Source organism: Copadichromis virginalis, linkage group LG22, assembly GCF_057382275.1.
Source record: "Copadichromis virginalis isolate Kocher_CV1m ecotype Utaka linkage group LG22, C_Virginalis_male_GT1.1, whole genome shotgun sequence".
In the NCBI taxonomy this organism is placed as follows: domain Eukaryota; kingdom Metazoa; phylum Chordata; class Actinopteri; order Cichliformes; family Cichlidae; genus Copadichromis; species Copadichromis virginalis.
The window spans coordinates 7,612,341-7,630,530 of record NC_140638.1 but is presented as its reverse complement, the minus strand read 5'-3'; the positions used below and the strand labels follow the sequence as shown (position 1 = coordinate 7,630,530).

General features: G+C 39.8%; 1 protein-coding gene across 1 annotated transcript in view; it reads left to right on the top strand.

The window, feature by feature from the left end:
* The first annotated feature begins 2,672 nt into the window (after nt 1-2,672).
* Nucleotides 2,673-18,190, top strand: part of rnf19b (ring finger protein 19B) — a 43,071-nt gene continuing 27,553 nt past the window's right edge. Inside the window, exon 1 of the mRNA XM_085446822.1 lies at nt 2,673-2,929. The gene's annotated coding sequence lies outside the window, so the exon portion shown is untranslated. The remainder of the gene's footprint in view (nt 2,930-18,190) is intronic.

The following is an 18,190-nucleotide window of genomic DNA, read 5'->3' as shown; positions in this document are numbered from 1 at the left end:
GTGTCTTGGAGCTTTTGTGTATATGTTACTGGTTTTCAGTAAAACTAGTGATAAGAAGCACAAAGCTGTTTTTTATTTTATCAGCCAGATAAAATAAAAAGAGCCTGGAAGTCGGCTTTATCAGTGATAAGCAGCAGATAAGGGCATGTGAACTTGTCTGAGCATAAAAATCACATGATCACTTTAACCCAAATGTCATGCCTGCAGCTTACCTGCAGCTTAGTCTGAAGCAGCAGCTGCATCCTGCAGAAGTCACCTAACCCTCTCTAGAGGTCACTGTTTCTGAGATTTGCTTGTAACTCAAATGTGAAAGTGCGTTTTTTCCTTTTGTATTGTTGTAAACTGAAAATATTCAGTTACTGATCCTTCGCATTTAGACTAAGCATCAAATATCTTTAACTTGTGAATTACAAAAAAAGAAGAAAAAGGTTTTCTTTTTGGTCTTTACTCAAATAAAGACTTTTTTGGAAACAGGAAAAGATGACACGCATCTGGCATGACTCATACTGAAAACCTTTCCTCCTTTAATTGTAGGAAAAGGAGAGTAACCAATAAGAACAAAGAGGTTCTTTTAGAAAAGCCGAGCACAGAGTAGTCACCCTGGATTATTGCAAAGCAGCACGTGGGCTCAAAGCAGTGACGGCTAACCCCTCAACATACACTTTCTTGCATTTTTATCCTGGTATTATATGTTCTTGCCATTGCTTTGGTTGCTCTTTGTTGGATCTAGGATTTTTTTTTAATAAAACACAAACTATTAACTTGTATGGGGTAACGTCTAAGTTGTATTTTATAGGTCAAATTATTTTTTGATCAAAAGGAATTTAAATCTTCTGAACTGTAAGCTTTAAATTGATTGTAACATTATTTTTTCCTCACAGATCCATATGTGTTTATATTATTTATGTTTACTCTGTAGTTTCTCTTGTAAGGTAACGTATGTAATGTGGGATTGCAACATTTCTGAATAGTTGTGCGTATATATCTATTGTGTCCTTCAAACAAAGCATGTCATAGTTATCTCCTGGTATCAGACTGCTTGTGTATGATATATGTTTGTATAAGATGTTATTTAAGACATGACATTCCAGTCATGTTTCCTACGTGAAGAAGTGTGGCTGGAATTCAAGGCTGTGTTTATTAATAGGTGAAACGATTACTCACTATTAGTATTTTGTTCTAAAATGAAAGTGGAATCATTTCAGGGTCTGGGGAAATATTTTCCTTCATCATCATTTCTTTCATCGTGTCTCTTTCTACCTCTCGCTCCGTCTGTTATGTTAGAAAGACTAACGTGTTTCTTTATCTGAGGTGACTCGATGAAAGCATCCTCCTATTCTTTTCGCATTTTAAATGCTCCCTGTGTTCTCACTGTAATGAATCCTTCCCTGGTCTCTGATCAGGTCCCTGGTAATTTTAAGCCACTTTTTAAAAACTCCAAGTTCGACCCGTCTCTTCTTGGCAGTTATAGATCCATCTCAAAAGTATTCCTAAAAACCGTTAATAATTTATCCTTTTCAGGCAGGCGTTGCAGCGCCACTTTATCACTTGGAGTCTCCAGCAACATCTTGATTGTACTGTTTCTGTTATATCTGCTGGATTTTGAGTGATAAGAAACATAGACATTTGAGAACATATAAAGACCTTTCTTATCACTACTATGCAGATGACATCTACGCTATATATATCTCCCTTAAGCCACAATGTGTTCCTAGACTTAAAGGTTGGCTGGCTGCCACTTTTCTCCAACTTAGCGAAGCTCATGGAAACTTCAGGTTTCCTTACCACTAAATTACTTTACTAAAAGTTCTATGTGTAGGTTTAGACTCAGTCTTCACTTTGAATGCTTGTGTTAAATATCTGGCTTGGTGTTGTTTTTATGACTAATAGAGATATCATCGTGTCGCGCCTATATTTCATCACATCTGGGTTATTGATTCATTTTTCATTTGTCTTAGCAAAGCTTCATTGAGACATATTTTCTGTGAGACTTCTCACTGAGTCTTCTAAGCACCTAAAGGTCACTGACGCTCCACATTAACTACAGAATCCACTTTAACATTTCGGATTTGGCTTTTAGAGCCCTGCATGAAACAGCACTACTGTACAACACTTTAAATTTTCATCCCCAGCAGAGTTCATGTGACCAGGGCCTGCTGGCTGTACAGCACAAGACTGAGAACTAGGAGGCTGAGCTTTGATAGCAGCAGAAACTCTGAAATGTGTGGACTCCATGATCTGGAATCTTTTTACACTTAGTTTTGGGTAAATGTTTGTTTTGTGTTGTGAAGCACTTTGTGGTATTTATCTTCAAGGGCGCTGTAAATATGTCTTATCTGAAACATTTTGGCACAATAAACTTTTGTTCTCGGAGGGATTTCTGCTTCTGATCACTGATGTGTTTAATAAAAATGAGTTCACCATCGTTTGGGATTTGGACCCAATGTATTACCGACAGATATCTTAATAGATAAACATGGTGCTGCTGTGTTAGAGGTGGTAATCTAAGAAGCAGCTAAAGCAAATCTGTCCTTTTTATTTATTTATTTTTGCACATTTACAGTAAACTAGCCCTTGCGCCACGGGGAGGGGTTTCCACATTGACGGTGACGTGACGTCACCGGCCAGGGCTTTCCTCCATGACGTCAGGGGGCGGTGGGGCGGTAACCAGAGAGCGCGAGGCGACGCGGAGTGAGCTGCGGAGATTAGAGTTTTTGCACTGCGCTCCTGGGGCGCAGGAAAATCAGAGTCCGCCGTCACCTGCCAGGAGACCCCCCGCCGAGCCCGAGAAGAGAGACAGAGGCTGGCACGGTAACGGAGGACGGTTTACACCCAGACTGTAGATCAGCGAGCCAAGCACAGGAGCACCGAAGCGGCCGCCGCATCGCTCCCCAGCCTCTCCTGTGGAAGAAATCCGGTCCTGAGCAGGGTGAGTGTCCGGTGATGAACCCTCTGCTGCATGAGCTGCTTAACAGACATGTCACGGATTTAAATGTGTCTCTTTATATTTGAATGTATGAGATAAATAAAACAAAACTGGCCGTAGATCTGTTTGCCACTAAAATAACTGTTTTCTGAATGGTCATTCAAAAAGCCTGATAGTCACAGGTGAGCTCAAAGCAAACCATCCACGTTTTTGGAAAAATCTCAGTCATGTAGGCTGTTTAAATACAGCGAGGACGAGCCCAGCTGCTGCAGTGTAACCCTAAACTATAGAAGCAGAATGTCCAAGTCATCCTGAGAGTTAAAACGCTGCCCTGTCTTTGCCTTTAAAACACATTCCTGTCTGTTCTGCCACTCCCCGGTCACTCTGCTCTAAGGACACTGTGTATTTTCCGTAAAAGATGGGAAAAAATACATTAAACATGACCGTGAAAACGAAGCTGGCAGCAGAAGCCTTACATGATAATAAAACGCAGTGTTAGAGGAGGTGTTACAGAAGCTTAGAGCTCCTCAAACACTCCTCACAGGAATATGAATATTTATGTTTTGGGGGCTTTTACTTCTGTTTCAGGCCAGATTTTCTGAACCGCCGGGGTGTGGTGACCATCACCAGCACCCCAGTGTAGGGTTTTCTGAAACGCTCAAACTAAAAGCAGCACAACCAAATACAAGCGAGCCAGCACGAACCGGTGCCCTTGCAGATGTTATGAATCAGATAAGGAGTTGAAATGAGTTGTAAATAATGACATGGTTCAGTTCTGATGTTGGGATGAGAGCTCAGGCTTAATGAGGCGTTCCCGTTTGTGTCACGTTTCCATATAGTTATTTGACATCCTTGTAAATAGTGTTTAAAGGCTTAAAGAAAAACTCTTTAACTGCCGTACTGGTCTTGGTGAATGACACATCAGATAGTAGATTTGCTTAGATTTACAGATTGTGATGATGTTTCTTTTTTTTTTTCAAGTCACCCCTTAAATAACCAATACTAATATTTATCTTTTTATGACTGGAGTGCAGGTGAGTCAGCATGATGAGTTTGTTTTGATTCTTTGAATGTGGCATAGACGTGACACAGTCTGTAAATCTGTCTGGCTGGTTTTCGTAAAGTAGGCCTGTTATCAGTGTTGACCGGGCCTTTTACTAAACAGGAACTATTTCCTGCACATTGTTTTTATTCTCAGCGTGTATGATTCACATGTCAAAATGATTTTCACGTAATACGCAGCCTTTGTGCTTCACCTCAATCCATCATCTGCCTTTAAGACAACTTTCTTGTGATTGGCTAGCCCTCGTAAACAGAAGGTTTTACCAGCAGGTGGGTGAAGCTGCTGGGATGATAAACTGAGCATTTAGAGCAGTTTGAAGCCTGAGCTTTTGGCTCACAGGGATCAGTTGTACTCTTTTCATGTCTGTTATGCAACGAAATATTTATAACACACAATAAGGAAAAGCATAAAAACAAAGAGGATGCGTAAAGTCAATTAATAGTCAATTATTACCTCTCCCAGAGCGTGATGATACCTTTGAATGGCCAGTGCTGTTTTGTTTTAAGGTCACATTTTGAATACCTTTCCCCATCCTAGAAAAAGGCAATATAGCCAGGATTTTTTTAATCCTTATGTTATATCAGATTAATTTTGTCAGTTAACCAAAAAAAGGGCCAAATATCAGTTAATATCATTTAATAACAGGTTTATTACGGTGAACCTGTAAAATTAATAGCAGGAGAAAATGCCAAAAAATGCATGTTTGACATAGTTTGAGGCCACTAGAGTGCGCTGACAAATGTATTTTTACTTCTGTAAAACGTTTTAAAGTCAGTCTAATTGTTTTTAAAATTTCAAAGATCTGTATTGACCTCGAGAAGCACATTCTGTTCTCTCTATGTTTGCGTGGGCTTTCTCCAGGATCTCACATGTAGAGTCCATCAAAAAAAAGTACATGGGTAGTGTAGCCGAGTGCTGTTTTTAACTGTGGTTGTGGATAAGTGGAACTGGGCTGTTATCATTTTATTTAATGGACTGGACCAATGTGCCAAATGTAATCTATGTTTAATAGGATCAGTAGAATGGAGTCGAATCCAAAGCACCTGATTAGTGCAGCACTAAAAACACAGAGATGTAAAATAGTACTTTGAACACATCTGTTTAAGGAACTGTGCTTAAATTTTAATCTCTAATGTCTCGGTCTTCAGCTTGTTAGCTTTAAATGTTTTGTTTAACAAATCTATTTGCATACTGAGCTGCCTGGAAGCATCTCCAGAGACGTTTTACAGGACAGGTGCAGCTGTAAAAAAAAAAAATCAGTTATAGAACATTATTAAAACATTTAACAGTCTTAAAATTTTCACTGAAAAATCCTTTCAAAGCAATAGGTAAGGAATATGATGTCATCTGAACCAAACTGCATTAAGCACAGCATATTGTACGAAGAAGTGAAGTTAAAAAGTGTTACAAGTGACTATATTTGGAGTACGTGGTAGAGGATTACCTCATCCACAGGAGTTTCAAGTTTCTGTGCCATTACGAGTTTCAGGTTACAGACAATAGCCGGGAATTACACCCTCAGATGGACTGTGTGTGTGTGTGAGCTGTTGTTTCCTCTCTGAAACCTGAATCCACTCATTCAGTTTACTACTACTGCCGCTCGCCCCGTCCCTCGCTGTGCGTGCCTCAGTTTGTGTGTTATGAGGAGATGCATAGGAGCTCAGAGGTTTCCTCTCAGTCACTGCAGCGGCTCTCGGCCTCACATTAAACATTCAACAACTCAGCAGTATGGCTCCTGAATGCTCCTCTAATTATAGAAGCTCCCAGCCTGATTCTCTCTACCTCCACCTTCCACTGCATCGCTCTGGACTCTCAGTGTACTTTATGTGTGTGCGTGTGTGTGGGAGAGGTGTTAATGAGCGTCAGTGGGAGAGAGAGAAAACTCAAACTCTCCATTTGTGTACCCATCTGCCTCCCCTGCTTGAATCCCTTAAGAATATCATTTTATGTGTTTCCAGATAGATAGATATTAGTCACTAAGACAGTATTTGTGGTAACTTTATCGAGCAGGGCAAATTCTTCGTTAGTCATTTCTTATAAATTGCAGTTATTACTCATCACTGCTGATTTCTGTTCTTTGCCTGTCGACTGATTTATAGAAAATATCCGGTGTTAGTGTGAAGTAGAGCCAAAGTCAGTCAGCTAGCTAGTAAATTTGTCCATGAAGAGAATCTAACTGGCAAATATTTTAAAAATGATCAAATCAAAATGCAAAAATTTAATGGCCAAACAATCAATCACTTAATTTGTACAGTATACTGCAGATAAAGAGAAAAGCGTTGTTACTATAGCCCTTAAGGCACTATAGGTCACATTTTCTAGCACGTTGTGGAAGCACAAGCTGGGTTTTGGTGTTTTAAAAAAAGTGCGTATAGGAGGTGGAAACTGTGAGATTTTTGCCACTGATTTGTTTTAGTTCCTTTCTGAAGGTGTGAAATAAAGAGAGGAGAACATTTAAATCAAGCACACAAAAAGATTTACTAACATTTACAACTGCAAATTGTGCCGATATTTAATGCCAACAAAGCAGCGCAGCTTCTGAAACTCACCTGTAAAACTAGCCACACCTATGAGTGCTAATGGGAGACTGTGCTCACACACCTTGGCATTAGTCTGGTTGCAAAGATCCAAAACAGATAAAACCACAAACTACAATTTAAAAAAAGAGTGAGAGCTAACTAAAACACTACTATGTACTCACAAAACTAACAAAAATAAAATGTAGTTTTATTTTTTGTCATATAGGGTGAATAGTCAACCATTCCAAGCACAAATCTTTTTGTTGCAGGAATATCTACATGAAGTGTTTTATTTCTATTGTATTGTCTAATCTGAGCTTCAGAAATCTTACCACCCACTTTGCAAATAAAGCTAAAACAAAGACTAAAAACTGAGCAAAACTAAACTGAAACTACCCACACTGGAAAGTAACTCAAATCTAAATATAAGACATAAAACTAATGATAAACTAAGTAACTCTGATTTCCAACACTCTTGGTTCGTATTTCGCAACGTTTCTCCTTCTGGCTCTGTTTTGGTCTCCACCACCTCCTGAGAGAATGGGTAGCAGTGTGGCTGCTAGCTAGTTTGCTAGCCAATTGCAACTAAAGTCAAACCAAAACAGTGACTCTGAAGGCTTCAGATCCAAAACAGCAGCTAAAAAGAAGCTAAAACACCAGCTTTAAATATTCAGGTTTACTGTACAGTCTTAACCTTAAAACCATATCTAAACCTTTAACCACAAAGAATAATAAACCAAGTAGCTATTAAAATGAATCTCATGCCTGGTTGCTCTCATTATCAGGTTATGTCTGCACCAAAGTCCCAAACTGATGCCTAACGTTAATTATCAAATGTATGACACTAATAGTTCCTGAAACAAATTATTCTGCATCTTCAGTAATCAGTAACAGGCCTTAGAGACGGATTGATAGAAAGATTAGAGGCACAGAGTGAATGCAGCAGCAGTAAAGTGCTGATATGGAAAGTGGCCAACAGCGTTGTCCAGTTCCAGAGAAAAAGGGAGTGGGAACAGAATAAATAGATGGCACAGCTTCATGCGGGTGATTCAAATATTTTATTCTATTCAAATTCATTTCACAGGGAAGGAAGCTCAACTTTTTAATCTGCTTCTTGTTGTGGTGCCATGTGAATAGATGACCTTTTTAAAATTTACCTGAAGCTCTCTTCATTAATCAGACTTTCTGTAATTCACGGGATGCAGAGTTTGTTGTCTGTTTTAAGATGTTTCCTTTCTTTGTCTTTGAGAGTTCTGACTCTCTGTGTTAATCCAAAATTCAATAAAAATATCAGTCATTAAAAAAGAAAGCAACAAGCTTAGGGTGAGCCAAATTTGACAAGCTGTTTGTAAATGTTCTCAGGGGAGAGGCTTATATAAACACACACACACACACACACACGTGTACACACACACACACACACGCGCACACTCTAATAGTATGCAGGTCTTGTGTGTGTGCTCGTTTCCAAGGAAGAGGCTGTACGAGCTGCATTTCCACAGAATATTATCCATTATCAGCATCATCGCCCAGCTCATTCTGCTTGGCTTACAAAATAAAACTGATATAAAAATCATGTGATCTTCATCAGAAAATGCTTTTTAGAGAAATGTGACTTAGTCTCTCTGCAGACCTTTTTGCACTTAAAACCCTTACAGTAAAACTAGGTGTTTAAAGTAAGCGCTCATTTTCTTTTGAACGCAACTTAAATGAAAGCGAAACAGTTTCATTTTTTTTAGCCCACGCTGAAAAAAATTGCCAGCTAATCTTATCAGCGCACAATCTCTTTCAGATGTATGCAATTGCTGAGGCGTGGTTGATTGTGAAATAAAAGTATGATTAGTGATACAAAGTTGCACGTAAATAAAATTAACAGTGTGAAATAATCACTAAATGTGACAGACTAGAGTTTTGGCAGCAGTGAATTTATTGGTGTTAACATTTTAGTACATTTTTAAATGATATTCAGGGTTTTTTTGTACTATATATGAAGCCAAAACATGCTAGGATTTTAAAAGCAAGACTGTCTAGTTCCAGATCCTTTAGGTTTAAGCATGATTTTCTCGTTAACAGTTAAAGAGGGCAGGATGGTGGTTAGCACTGTTGCCTCACAGCAAGAAGGTCCTGAGTTTAAATTCGGGGTCTTTCTGTGTGGCGGCAATGTTCTCTCCGGGTACTCCGGCTTCCTCTCACACTCCAAAGACATGCAGGTAGTGGGGTTAGATTAATTGGAAACATTAAATTGCCCATAGGTGTGAATGTGAGTGCAAATGGTTGTCTGTGTCTATGTGTTAGCCCTGCGACAGACTAGCAACCTGTCCAGGGTGGACCCTCCCCTTGCCCCAAGACAGCTGGGATAGTCTCCATCTTCAACACCGCTGTGTTGGCTTTTTTCAGTCAGAAGTGACTGCTGGTATGCTTGGTTAACAAGCTACATTTATAGTCTCTTATTGTTCAACACACAAACAACGTACTAGAGTTTCACGCAGGAAAACCTGAACCCGACTTCTTGGAGAGGCTGAACCAAACTGTAGTGCTTTAACTGCTTAAAGACAAAAAAGAGACCATCCATACGGCCCGAAACCAGTTTATGTACCGGAGTGTAAACACGCTTTAATGCTGTAAAGTTGGCCATGTTAGCATGGGAATCTTGGGGATTGACTTCTTTCTGGGGACAGCCTCCAGGGCCCACAGGGGCACTACAGTTTTTGGCACTTCCGTGTTGGCTTGGTTTTTTAGCCCTGGAGGCTGCCAGCCCTGATATACATACCAAGCATGGAACAAGATAAATTTCCTGGCATGACTTTCATGAAGTAAAATGGTAATGACCCATATAAGTCAGTTTATATTACGTAACCTTTATATCTTTTATATGTAGTTATATTTCTAAGCTATCACAATTAAGTTAATCGATTTGTGCAAAAAGGTTTTACGGGTTTATCTCGGCCACCTTGTGGTCATGGTTGCTCTGCCCCGTGATATTTTTGTTCACGTACCCAACAATTTCCATCTCCTTAATACATCCAGATCTTCACCTCAGTGAGGCTAACTTCTATTCGCTGATAAAGACATCATTTTCTTCTTTTACAGGTGTTTTAACTGGAATTTTATGAGACACTTTTATAGTTGTGAATGACAGGAAGCTCATAATGAAAGAGAAATGGTTGGCATTTAAAACATCAACCAGGAATCACTTAGTCGTTACCAAAACTAGTTCTTGTATTTCCCATGACCGTCCTCCTGCAGGTTGCAGGTGTGAATACTTGAATGTTTGACGCTCATTGGGAACAACAGGTAGTGGCCGTTGTGAATAACTATAAAGAAATGATTTGTGCAATGAGGCAAACAGCGGAAAGAAGTTGAGTATGACCAGATGGCCGTGATTCAGCAGTAAAGTATGAGGTCGTTATTATTATAACCCTGATGAGCAGCCATGATATCTAATCGTGCTAATCGTGCTCCGAAGAAGCAGCCTTGGCCGATCGACCGTGACGGTGTTTTTTGCTTGACTTCTTCTTGTGAAGGAACATTTAGACGTTAGTCATGTATGGAGGGCCACGAGCGCCAAAATTAATTAAATAATACATTTTTAATGATTTAATATTGAATAGAAAATGTCTTAAATTAAATTCATTATTTACCAGTTTTATTAATTAATAACACATTGAATTAATTTTTTAATGATGTATTTCTTTAATTTGTTTTGGCACTCATGGCCCTCCACAGTGGTATGCATGTGCTGCTACTATGGAGGTCTAAACGTTTAAAGTGTTTTATTTTTTCGACATCAGGGCTTTACAGTTGATCTCTCACTCGCTCATTCGCCCATACAGCTGTGCAGCTGACATGCAAAGTGCTGTCTTACCAGTACCCTGGGAAATTTTGGCATGTGAAGCGGGACCCGAGATGGCCCGTGCAAACCATTAATAACAATAAGGGTCAAACTGTGCATAACAACAGAAGAATGACCACTTTACTGCCAAGTTCAACAAAGCATTTATGAAACAATAAATAATGGGTCACATGCTTTTATTAGCTGCATTCTTCGAAGACACTGATGAAGACGTAAGTTCCTCCTAGAAGTTCTGGCACAAGTTCACAGAAATTCAGCGTTGTGCTGCAGTTGCTCTGCAAAAACACACAGAGGCATTTTTACAACAGGGCCAGCTAGCCTATTAGCTGATTGATTCTAATTAGCTGTCTTCTCTGAAGACACACAGGCACACACACACATCGTGCATTATTAGCTGCTGGTTGAGAAGGGGGACCACCTGTTCCACTCCTGGCCCCCGCTCTCAGATTAGCAGGGCTTTACTCGGTATCACTACAAACAGGATAACAGCCTGAGCCGAGCTGTTTGCTCTCTGCGGACTTTCTCGTGTTGTCATCAGTCGGTTTAGACTGCAGCCTTTTAGCTGACGCTTTTATCCGAACCGATAAGATGCCTTCGAATGAGCTGAGCGCAACAACAGGATAATCAGTTTAGGCTGATTTGATGTGTTTCGTGAAAGACTGGAAAGAAATGTTAAGTGGCGTTTGCTTTATTGAGGTTGTGCTTGGTGGCATATTGAATCTGCCGCATGTGTGTGTTTATATATTTTAGAATCTGGGAGAGCAGGAGGAAAACATCCATCAAAGGTCAAAGGAGGGGCTGCCATAAGATCGCCCCTATATAACAATTTTTAATCCATAGAGGATGAAACTCTGTTCCTCAGGCAGATCTGCAGCTGCACAAGAGGAATGAGCCAATGAGAAAAAGAAAGATCAGAGTCAAAGCAGCCTGACATTTTTCTCTGGAATCAGCAAAGACAATAAACTTCAGTCAAGTTCTTAGGAATGGGAGGGTTTAGGCACTTTGGCTGAAACCCAGAGTGGAGGAGAGATGTGTCTTGTAAACACAAAAGGCTGCAGCCTGTCACGTCATTACTTAGAAAGCTCTGCGGTTAGGTTTGCAGTAAGGTAATTTATATAATAATGGAGGGTTTTTAATACTACTTTACATAGAGTCAAATTAATATTTTGCTTCATCACCATTGTTGTTTGTGTAGATATTAATTTACTGGCCATGCTCAGATCATTACTTACCTCAGTGCTGTATAGAAACTCATTTTGTTCCCACTTAACAAATAAACATGGGCTGAATAGTCGGCTTTTTCCCCATGCATGCATGCCGTCGTACACCACTAGGACTCATTTAAACTAAGTGTTTTTTTCTAAGCTAATTTTGTATTGTTGATAAAGCTCGTGTGTTTGATATTATAATGAGCTTCAGGAGATTGCAAGCTAATGCTCTCCCAGCACCGGACCCAATCCCAGATAAATGGGAGAGTTGCATCAGGGAGGGCATCCGGCATAAAATCTGTGCCAAATCAAACAAGCAGATCCATCCACTGTGGCGAAGCCTTGGGAGCTAAGAAAGCAGCTGAAAGTTATTATAGTTAAAGTTTTTTTAGTGATACAACAGCAGGCTAATAGTTTATTTGGATTTTTTTTAAAGTAAATTATCGTCTGAAAATGTGTGCACAACATGTTCTAAATGGGAACACTTCCCCAATCATGTAATACAAGTCCTTCATGTACAAAGCTCCCTAATTGTATATGTGTTTGCCCCCGGTTGTAGATTAAACTACTGAAACCACAAAAATCAAATCAAATCAAAATTTATTTATATAGCACATATTAAAAACAACAGTGTTGACCATAGTGCTTCACAGTCAATAAAAACATGAGACAGTTAAAACAAACAATAGAAGAGGACAACAAACAATAGGTAACAACGCAACAAGCTAAAACAGCCAACTAGACAGAATCAAAAGCCAAAGTAAAAAAATAAGTTTCAAGACGTAATTTAAAAGACTGGATAGACTCGGCAGTGCGAATATGAACAGGGAGGTTATTCCAGAGTCTGGGTGCCACGGATGCAAAGGCCCGGTCGCCTCTCGACTTCATTCGAGTCCTAGGTTGTGCTAGGAGCCTATGGTTGGATGATCTAAGTGCCCTGTTGGGATTGTATGAATGGAGTAAATCAGAAAGATAACTGGGCGCTAAATTATTCAAAATATTAAAAGTGAACAAAAGAATTTTAAAATCTATACGATATTTAACAGGGAGCCAATGTAATTTGGCTAAGATTGGAGTTATGTGTTCATGAATTCTCGTACCTGTTAAAAGACGCGCAGCTGCATTTTGAATTAACTGGAGCCGGCAAAGAGAGGAGTGTTGGAGGCCCGAGTAGAGGGAGTTACAGTAGTCCAATCTGGATGTAATAAATGCGTGGATAAGCTTTTCAAGATCTTTTAAAGGAAGGAACGGCTTTGCTTTGGAAATCTGACGCAACTGGTAAAAGCTGTTTTTTACCACAGTGGACACCTGTTTCTCGAGTTTAAAAGAGCCATCCAGGAACACTCCGAGGTTTCTTACAGTGGACGAAAGATGGCTAGCGAGAGGGCCTAGGGCGTCAGCTAACTGGTCTAGCGGAGTGTGACTACCAAAGACTATGATTTCGGTCTTATTCTCGTTCAATGTAAGAAAATTATGTGATAACCAAATTTTTACTTCATGCAAACAGTTGAACAGAGGTTGCAAAGAAGCAGTCACATCGGATTTCAAAGGTAAATAAATCTGGATATCATCGGCATAACAGTGAAAGGAGATGTTATGTTTTCTAAAAATTAATCCCAACGGCAACATGTACAAAGAGAAAAGAGCAGGACCGAGCAAAAAAGTATAATTAGTTTCAGTTTCAGCCGCTTCATCTATTATGTGTTATCATTTTTAATAGATAAAGAGCTAGTGGTGTGTTATTATCACATATCGTATCAGATTTTTCCACAGGGACTTCATTAAACGCGAATCTGTGAGCTGTTCATGTATGTTCACCTCACCTTCGTGTGCGTTTGTGTGTGTACGTGTGTGTTGTAGCGTGAACCCTGTGCGGACAATGACGAGGCAGGCGGCGAGTCGTGTTATATAACAGCAATTAGTTCTGACAGCTGCACACCTGTAGCGCACAGCTGATTACTCCGAACTGCATGTTGGTGTGAATGTTCGTGTGCGTGTCATTGTGTGTGTGTGTGTGTGTGTGTGTGTGTGTGTGTGTGTGTGTGTGTGTGTGTGTGTGTGTGTGTGTGTGTGTCCAATCATCCTTCATCATGGCCTCTAATGTGGAGTAACCTGCTAGCAGGGCCCACACTAGCTGAATCATTTCAGTCTTACAATCCATGTTGCATACCGGGCTTGCACTAATGGTGAGTTAGCTGGAAAATGTCCATCCCAAAGTTCCCTCTGCACCGTTTCATCAAGAGTCAAAAAGATGAATAGAAATATATTCAGTAAAAGGCAACAAGTCAAGTCAGAGCAGGTAAAATAAACTCTATTGTACCTTAGGGGAAATTTGTCCTAGGATTATTGCCAAAGTATATTGAGTTAGATGTCATAAAAAAGAAGGAAGATCACAAGGACACCTGAGTATTAAACATCAAATCGTTGTTATACACGCAAGTAGAACTCAAAACTGGATTTTACTTCTAACTATACTTAAACCCAGTTGAACTTGGATACAAAGTGTTTTTGTGTGAACGTATGTTCCTGTAGGATGGGTGTGGCGAGTATGTGCTCTGAGCTGCAGCAGTTTAGGCAGTTCATGCCCTGCAGGGAGAAACTGGAGGATCCCAAAGTGCTGAGGTGTAGATTCACCGTCTAAGACAGAACATTGTGTCTGCGAGCTGCTGAGGACGGATTACCTGCAGATCGCACCGGCCTCACTCTGTCTGTCTGTTTGTCTCTCGCTCTGATTCAGGAAACCGAGTCCAGAATTAGGCTGTGAGGACTCATTGTGGCGGTTTAGGAACTTGGACTATTAGAGTTTTATTGTCTTGTAAACTACATGATTAAGAGTTCTACTAGTGGCCTTTACAGGCTGCAGTTATTATTACATCATGTTGAATTAAATGAAGAACACGTGGATGATTTTTCCTTTTAGTTAATCCACGAGAGCCGGAAGCTACAGGAGACACCGTGGAGTCAATGAGGTTAAAGCTGCCTGCTGGGACACGCTGGATCTAAATTAAGGCAAGGCAAGGCAAGGCAAGGCAAGGCAAGTTTATTTGTATAGCACAATTCAACAACAAGGTGATTCAAAGTGCTTTACAGAGACATTAGAAACAAGAACAAATAAAAAGCATGATTTAAAATTGATTAAAACAAGCAAATAAACTAACTAACTAATTAACAAACAAACAAACAAACAAAACAGTATATAAAATCAAAACAGATAAAATCAGAACAGTAGATAAAATCAGTAGTTAAATGTAAGTTTTGAAATTTAAGCTTAAAGTGTGGATTTGGTGCTTTATTCAAATGCAGCTGAGGACAGGTGAGTCTTCAACCTGGATTTAAATAAACTGAGTGTTTCAGCTGATCTGAGGCTTTCTGGGAGTTTGTTCCAGATATAAGGAGCATAAAAGCTGAATGCAGCTTCTCCGTGTCTGGTTCTGACTCTGGGAACTGATAAAAGACCGGATCCAGATGACCTGAGGGATCTGGATGGTTCATACTGGGTCAGGAGGTCATTGATGTATTTTGGTCCTAAACCATTCAGAGCTTTATAGGCCAGCATCAGAACTTTAAAGTCTATCCTCTGACGGACAGGCAGCCAGTGTAAGGACCTCAGAGCTGGACTGATGTGGTCCACTTTTTTGGTCTTAGTGAGGACTCGAGCAGCAGAGTTCTGAATGAGCTGTAGTTGTCTGACTGATTTTTTAGGTAGACCTGTAAAGATGCTGTTACAGTAATCAAGCCTACTAAAGATGAATGCATGGACTAGTTTTTCCAGGTCCTGTTGAGACATCAGATCTTTTATCCTTGAAATATTCTTGAGGTGATAGTAAGTTGACTTTGTTATTGTCTTAATGTGTTTTTCTAAGTTTAGGTCTGCATCCATCACTACACCCAAATTTCTCGCCTGGTTTGTGGTTTTTAGATGTATAGATTGAAGTTCTCTGGTGACCTGTAATCGTTTTTCTTTGGCGCCAAAGACTATTACCTCAGTTTTGTTTTTGTTTAGCTGGAGAAAATTGTGGCACAACCAGTCATTGATTTCCTCAATGCATTTACCAAGAGCCTGTACAGGGCTTCGGTCTCCTGGTGACATTGTGATATATATTTGTGTGTCATCTGCATAGCTGTGATAGTTTATTTTGTTGTTGTTTTAAGAGCATAGCTTACACGTCCACATTAAATTATCGATATAAAAATGTGGAATGACACATTTTGAAAAGATTCACATTAATATGTTTGACACCAAGAGGAATCATTAGTATGCTCTGAATTTTTGAAATCTCACATTATGAAACATTTGTGTCACATTAAGCACTAAAGTGAGTTTATCAGAATATTCAAAGGATTTGAATCCTTCTTACATTTTAAGACTTTCCTGTATACCTCTCTGTTTTTTCTTTAGACCTTTCATAGTGCTGAATACTCAAAGAAAACATGTCCAAAGTTAGAAACAATCCCCATCATCATAATTATTATTATTGTTATTTTGTTCCTTGGCTCAGTATGTTGTCATAGACTGAAAGATATCGCTAATATGGGCATCCTGGCTGTGAGCACAGAAGCCCCGCCCACCTCTTGTTACAACCTTGATCTTGTGACAGCCAATTAGATTAAAGTAAACTACAACTGGGAAGATGAACTGAGGGGCCCAAAGGCCCAGTATAAGATGAATAAAGGTTATTTTAATTTGTGAGTTAGAGAAAGCTTTTTTGTTAGAGTCCAAGATTCAAAATATGGTGTTCTAAATTAGTATAATGTGTCCTCTTTATGAACGCGGTTGTCACCACAGATTGTCATCAAAACCATATCTGCAGCAGAAAGTTAATCAACATTAAACAAAGATGTTACACTGCTGTAACTGTGCAGTAGTTATCGAAGCCTGGAGTCTGCCTCCACAAACAAATTGCTTTAGTATAATCTGCATGTATGTGTATCATCAGGATGTATGTTCAAATGTTTGGGTCGTGATAATAAAATAAGAATAAAGGCTCACAAACACATATGTGATGCATTGATTCAGCTATCTTTGTGTTAGTAAATCTAATGTGCAGTATGTCAGCATACCAGTTTTGTTATGAGCATTGGAGTTTTTGCACTCTGAAACTCAAAACTGAGCCAGAGCACATAGAAAACTCTGGAATTGTTCATGCAGAAGGACATTTGAATCTAGTTGTTGCAGTACAGAAAAAGTCCTCCGGGGACCACGAACAGCTTCATGGGAATTTGGCCAGTAGCTGTCAAAACCTTAATTTGGACAAAAATGTGGAACAGATGGAGAGACGAACAGGCGAGCAGGAGAAATAAATATCATTCTACAAAGCAGCGGGCTTTGGCAGTCGCAAAAATGCAGCCCACCGGGCAGGTAATTGCATTCACCTGACTGTCCTGGCAAAGATGAAAAGCAACCTCTGCTTGTCATGAGAATCGAGTTTGAGAACTGTTGCTATAAAACAAGAGTGCACTGTGGGAATGACCCTCGCTGTCAGGTGGCTTGGCTGCAGTTAGGATGCATGATGGTTATAATAATAATTTCCACAAAAGTCCAAAGTGAAAAGAAAAAGTTTAGTTCTTTTTTTTTTTCAGATGAAACAGTTACTTAACCTCGTGTTTTTGAAGCTTTGATGATTAAAGCAGGGCAGAGAAATATTATTACAGGCATGTAGATCCTGGAAGGCTGCATGTTAAAGCAGCCTGCAGTGTGTGTGTGTGTGTGTGTGTGTGCGTGTGTGTGTGTGTGTTGAATTGAGCAGCAGTGGAGTAGGAGGACAAGTGTAGAACAAAGTGCGTGTGAGCCTGTTGATAACAAATCAAGTCCAGATTGTGAAGTTCTCAGGCTGTTCAGGCCCATCTGCCAAAGCACGACACGAACGCTGCACACACACACACACACACACACACACACACACACACAAACGTTTGCTTGGCTATCTCTGTGAGGACATTCAATTATTCCAACACCCCTTACCTTTGAGTTAACCATAACATCGCAGCACGTCCCCTTTACCCCATCATCATTCTAACAACGCTTCCAAGGACCAAACCAACCAGATCTGTAGATGCTCACATCATCTAAAAATGTAACACTGATAAAATTCCCACTAGTAAAAACTGCATTTTATTGTTTTTATTTTGTTTTATTCAAATACTTCATTTTCTAAAGAGGTTAAAAAAATGCATGACAAATTAGAAATGCAGAGTTGTCGTGACTCCAGATACCGAGTTTGATAAATAATTAGTGAAACGCGTGCATCCATTAAAACAGTGCGTTCTCACAACATCTCCAATTAAAACTTTATTGGCTCATAATGTCAACGAAATTGGATGGTAGCAGTGCAAAACAAACCAATTAAACCAGTGACAATGATGAAGAACACAAATGAGTGCTTTAAAGAAGTAGATAGAAAGAAATCAACATTTCAAACAGAAACTGGCTGTTTTTTGAGTAGGACTCCACCTATTGAAAGAAGTGCACCACCTGACTCTGAGGCCAGGTGGGGAATGCTGGGAATGATGTTCGCTGTTAGCTCTGGGTGAGGCTGCAGATACTCTGTGCGCGGACTCATTTCTGTTAATGCCATGGCCGTTTTTCAGATCAGTTCCTCATTCATTTTTTTGTTTGCGGAG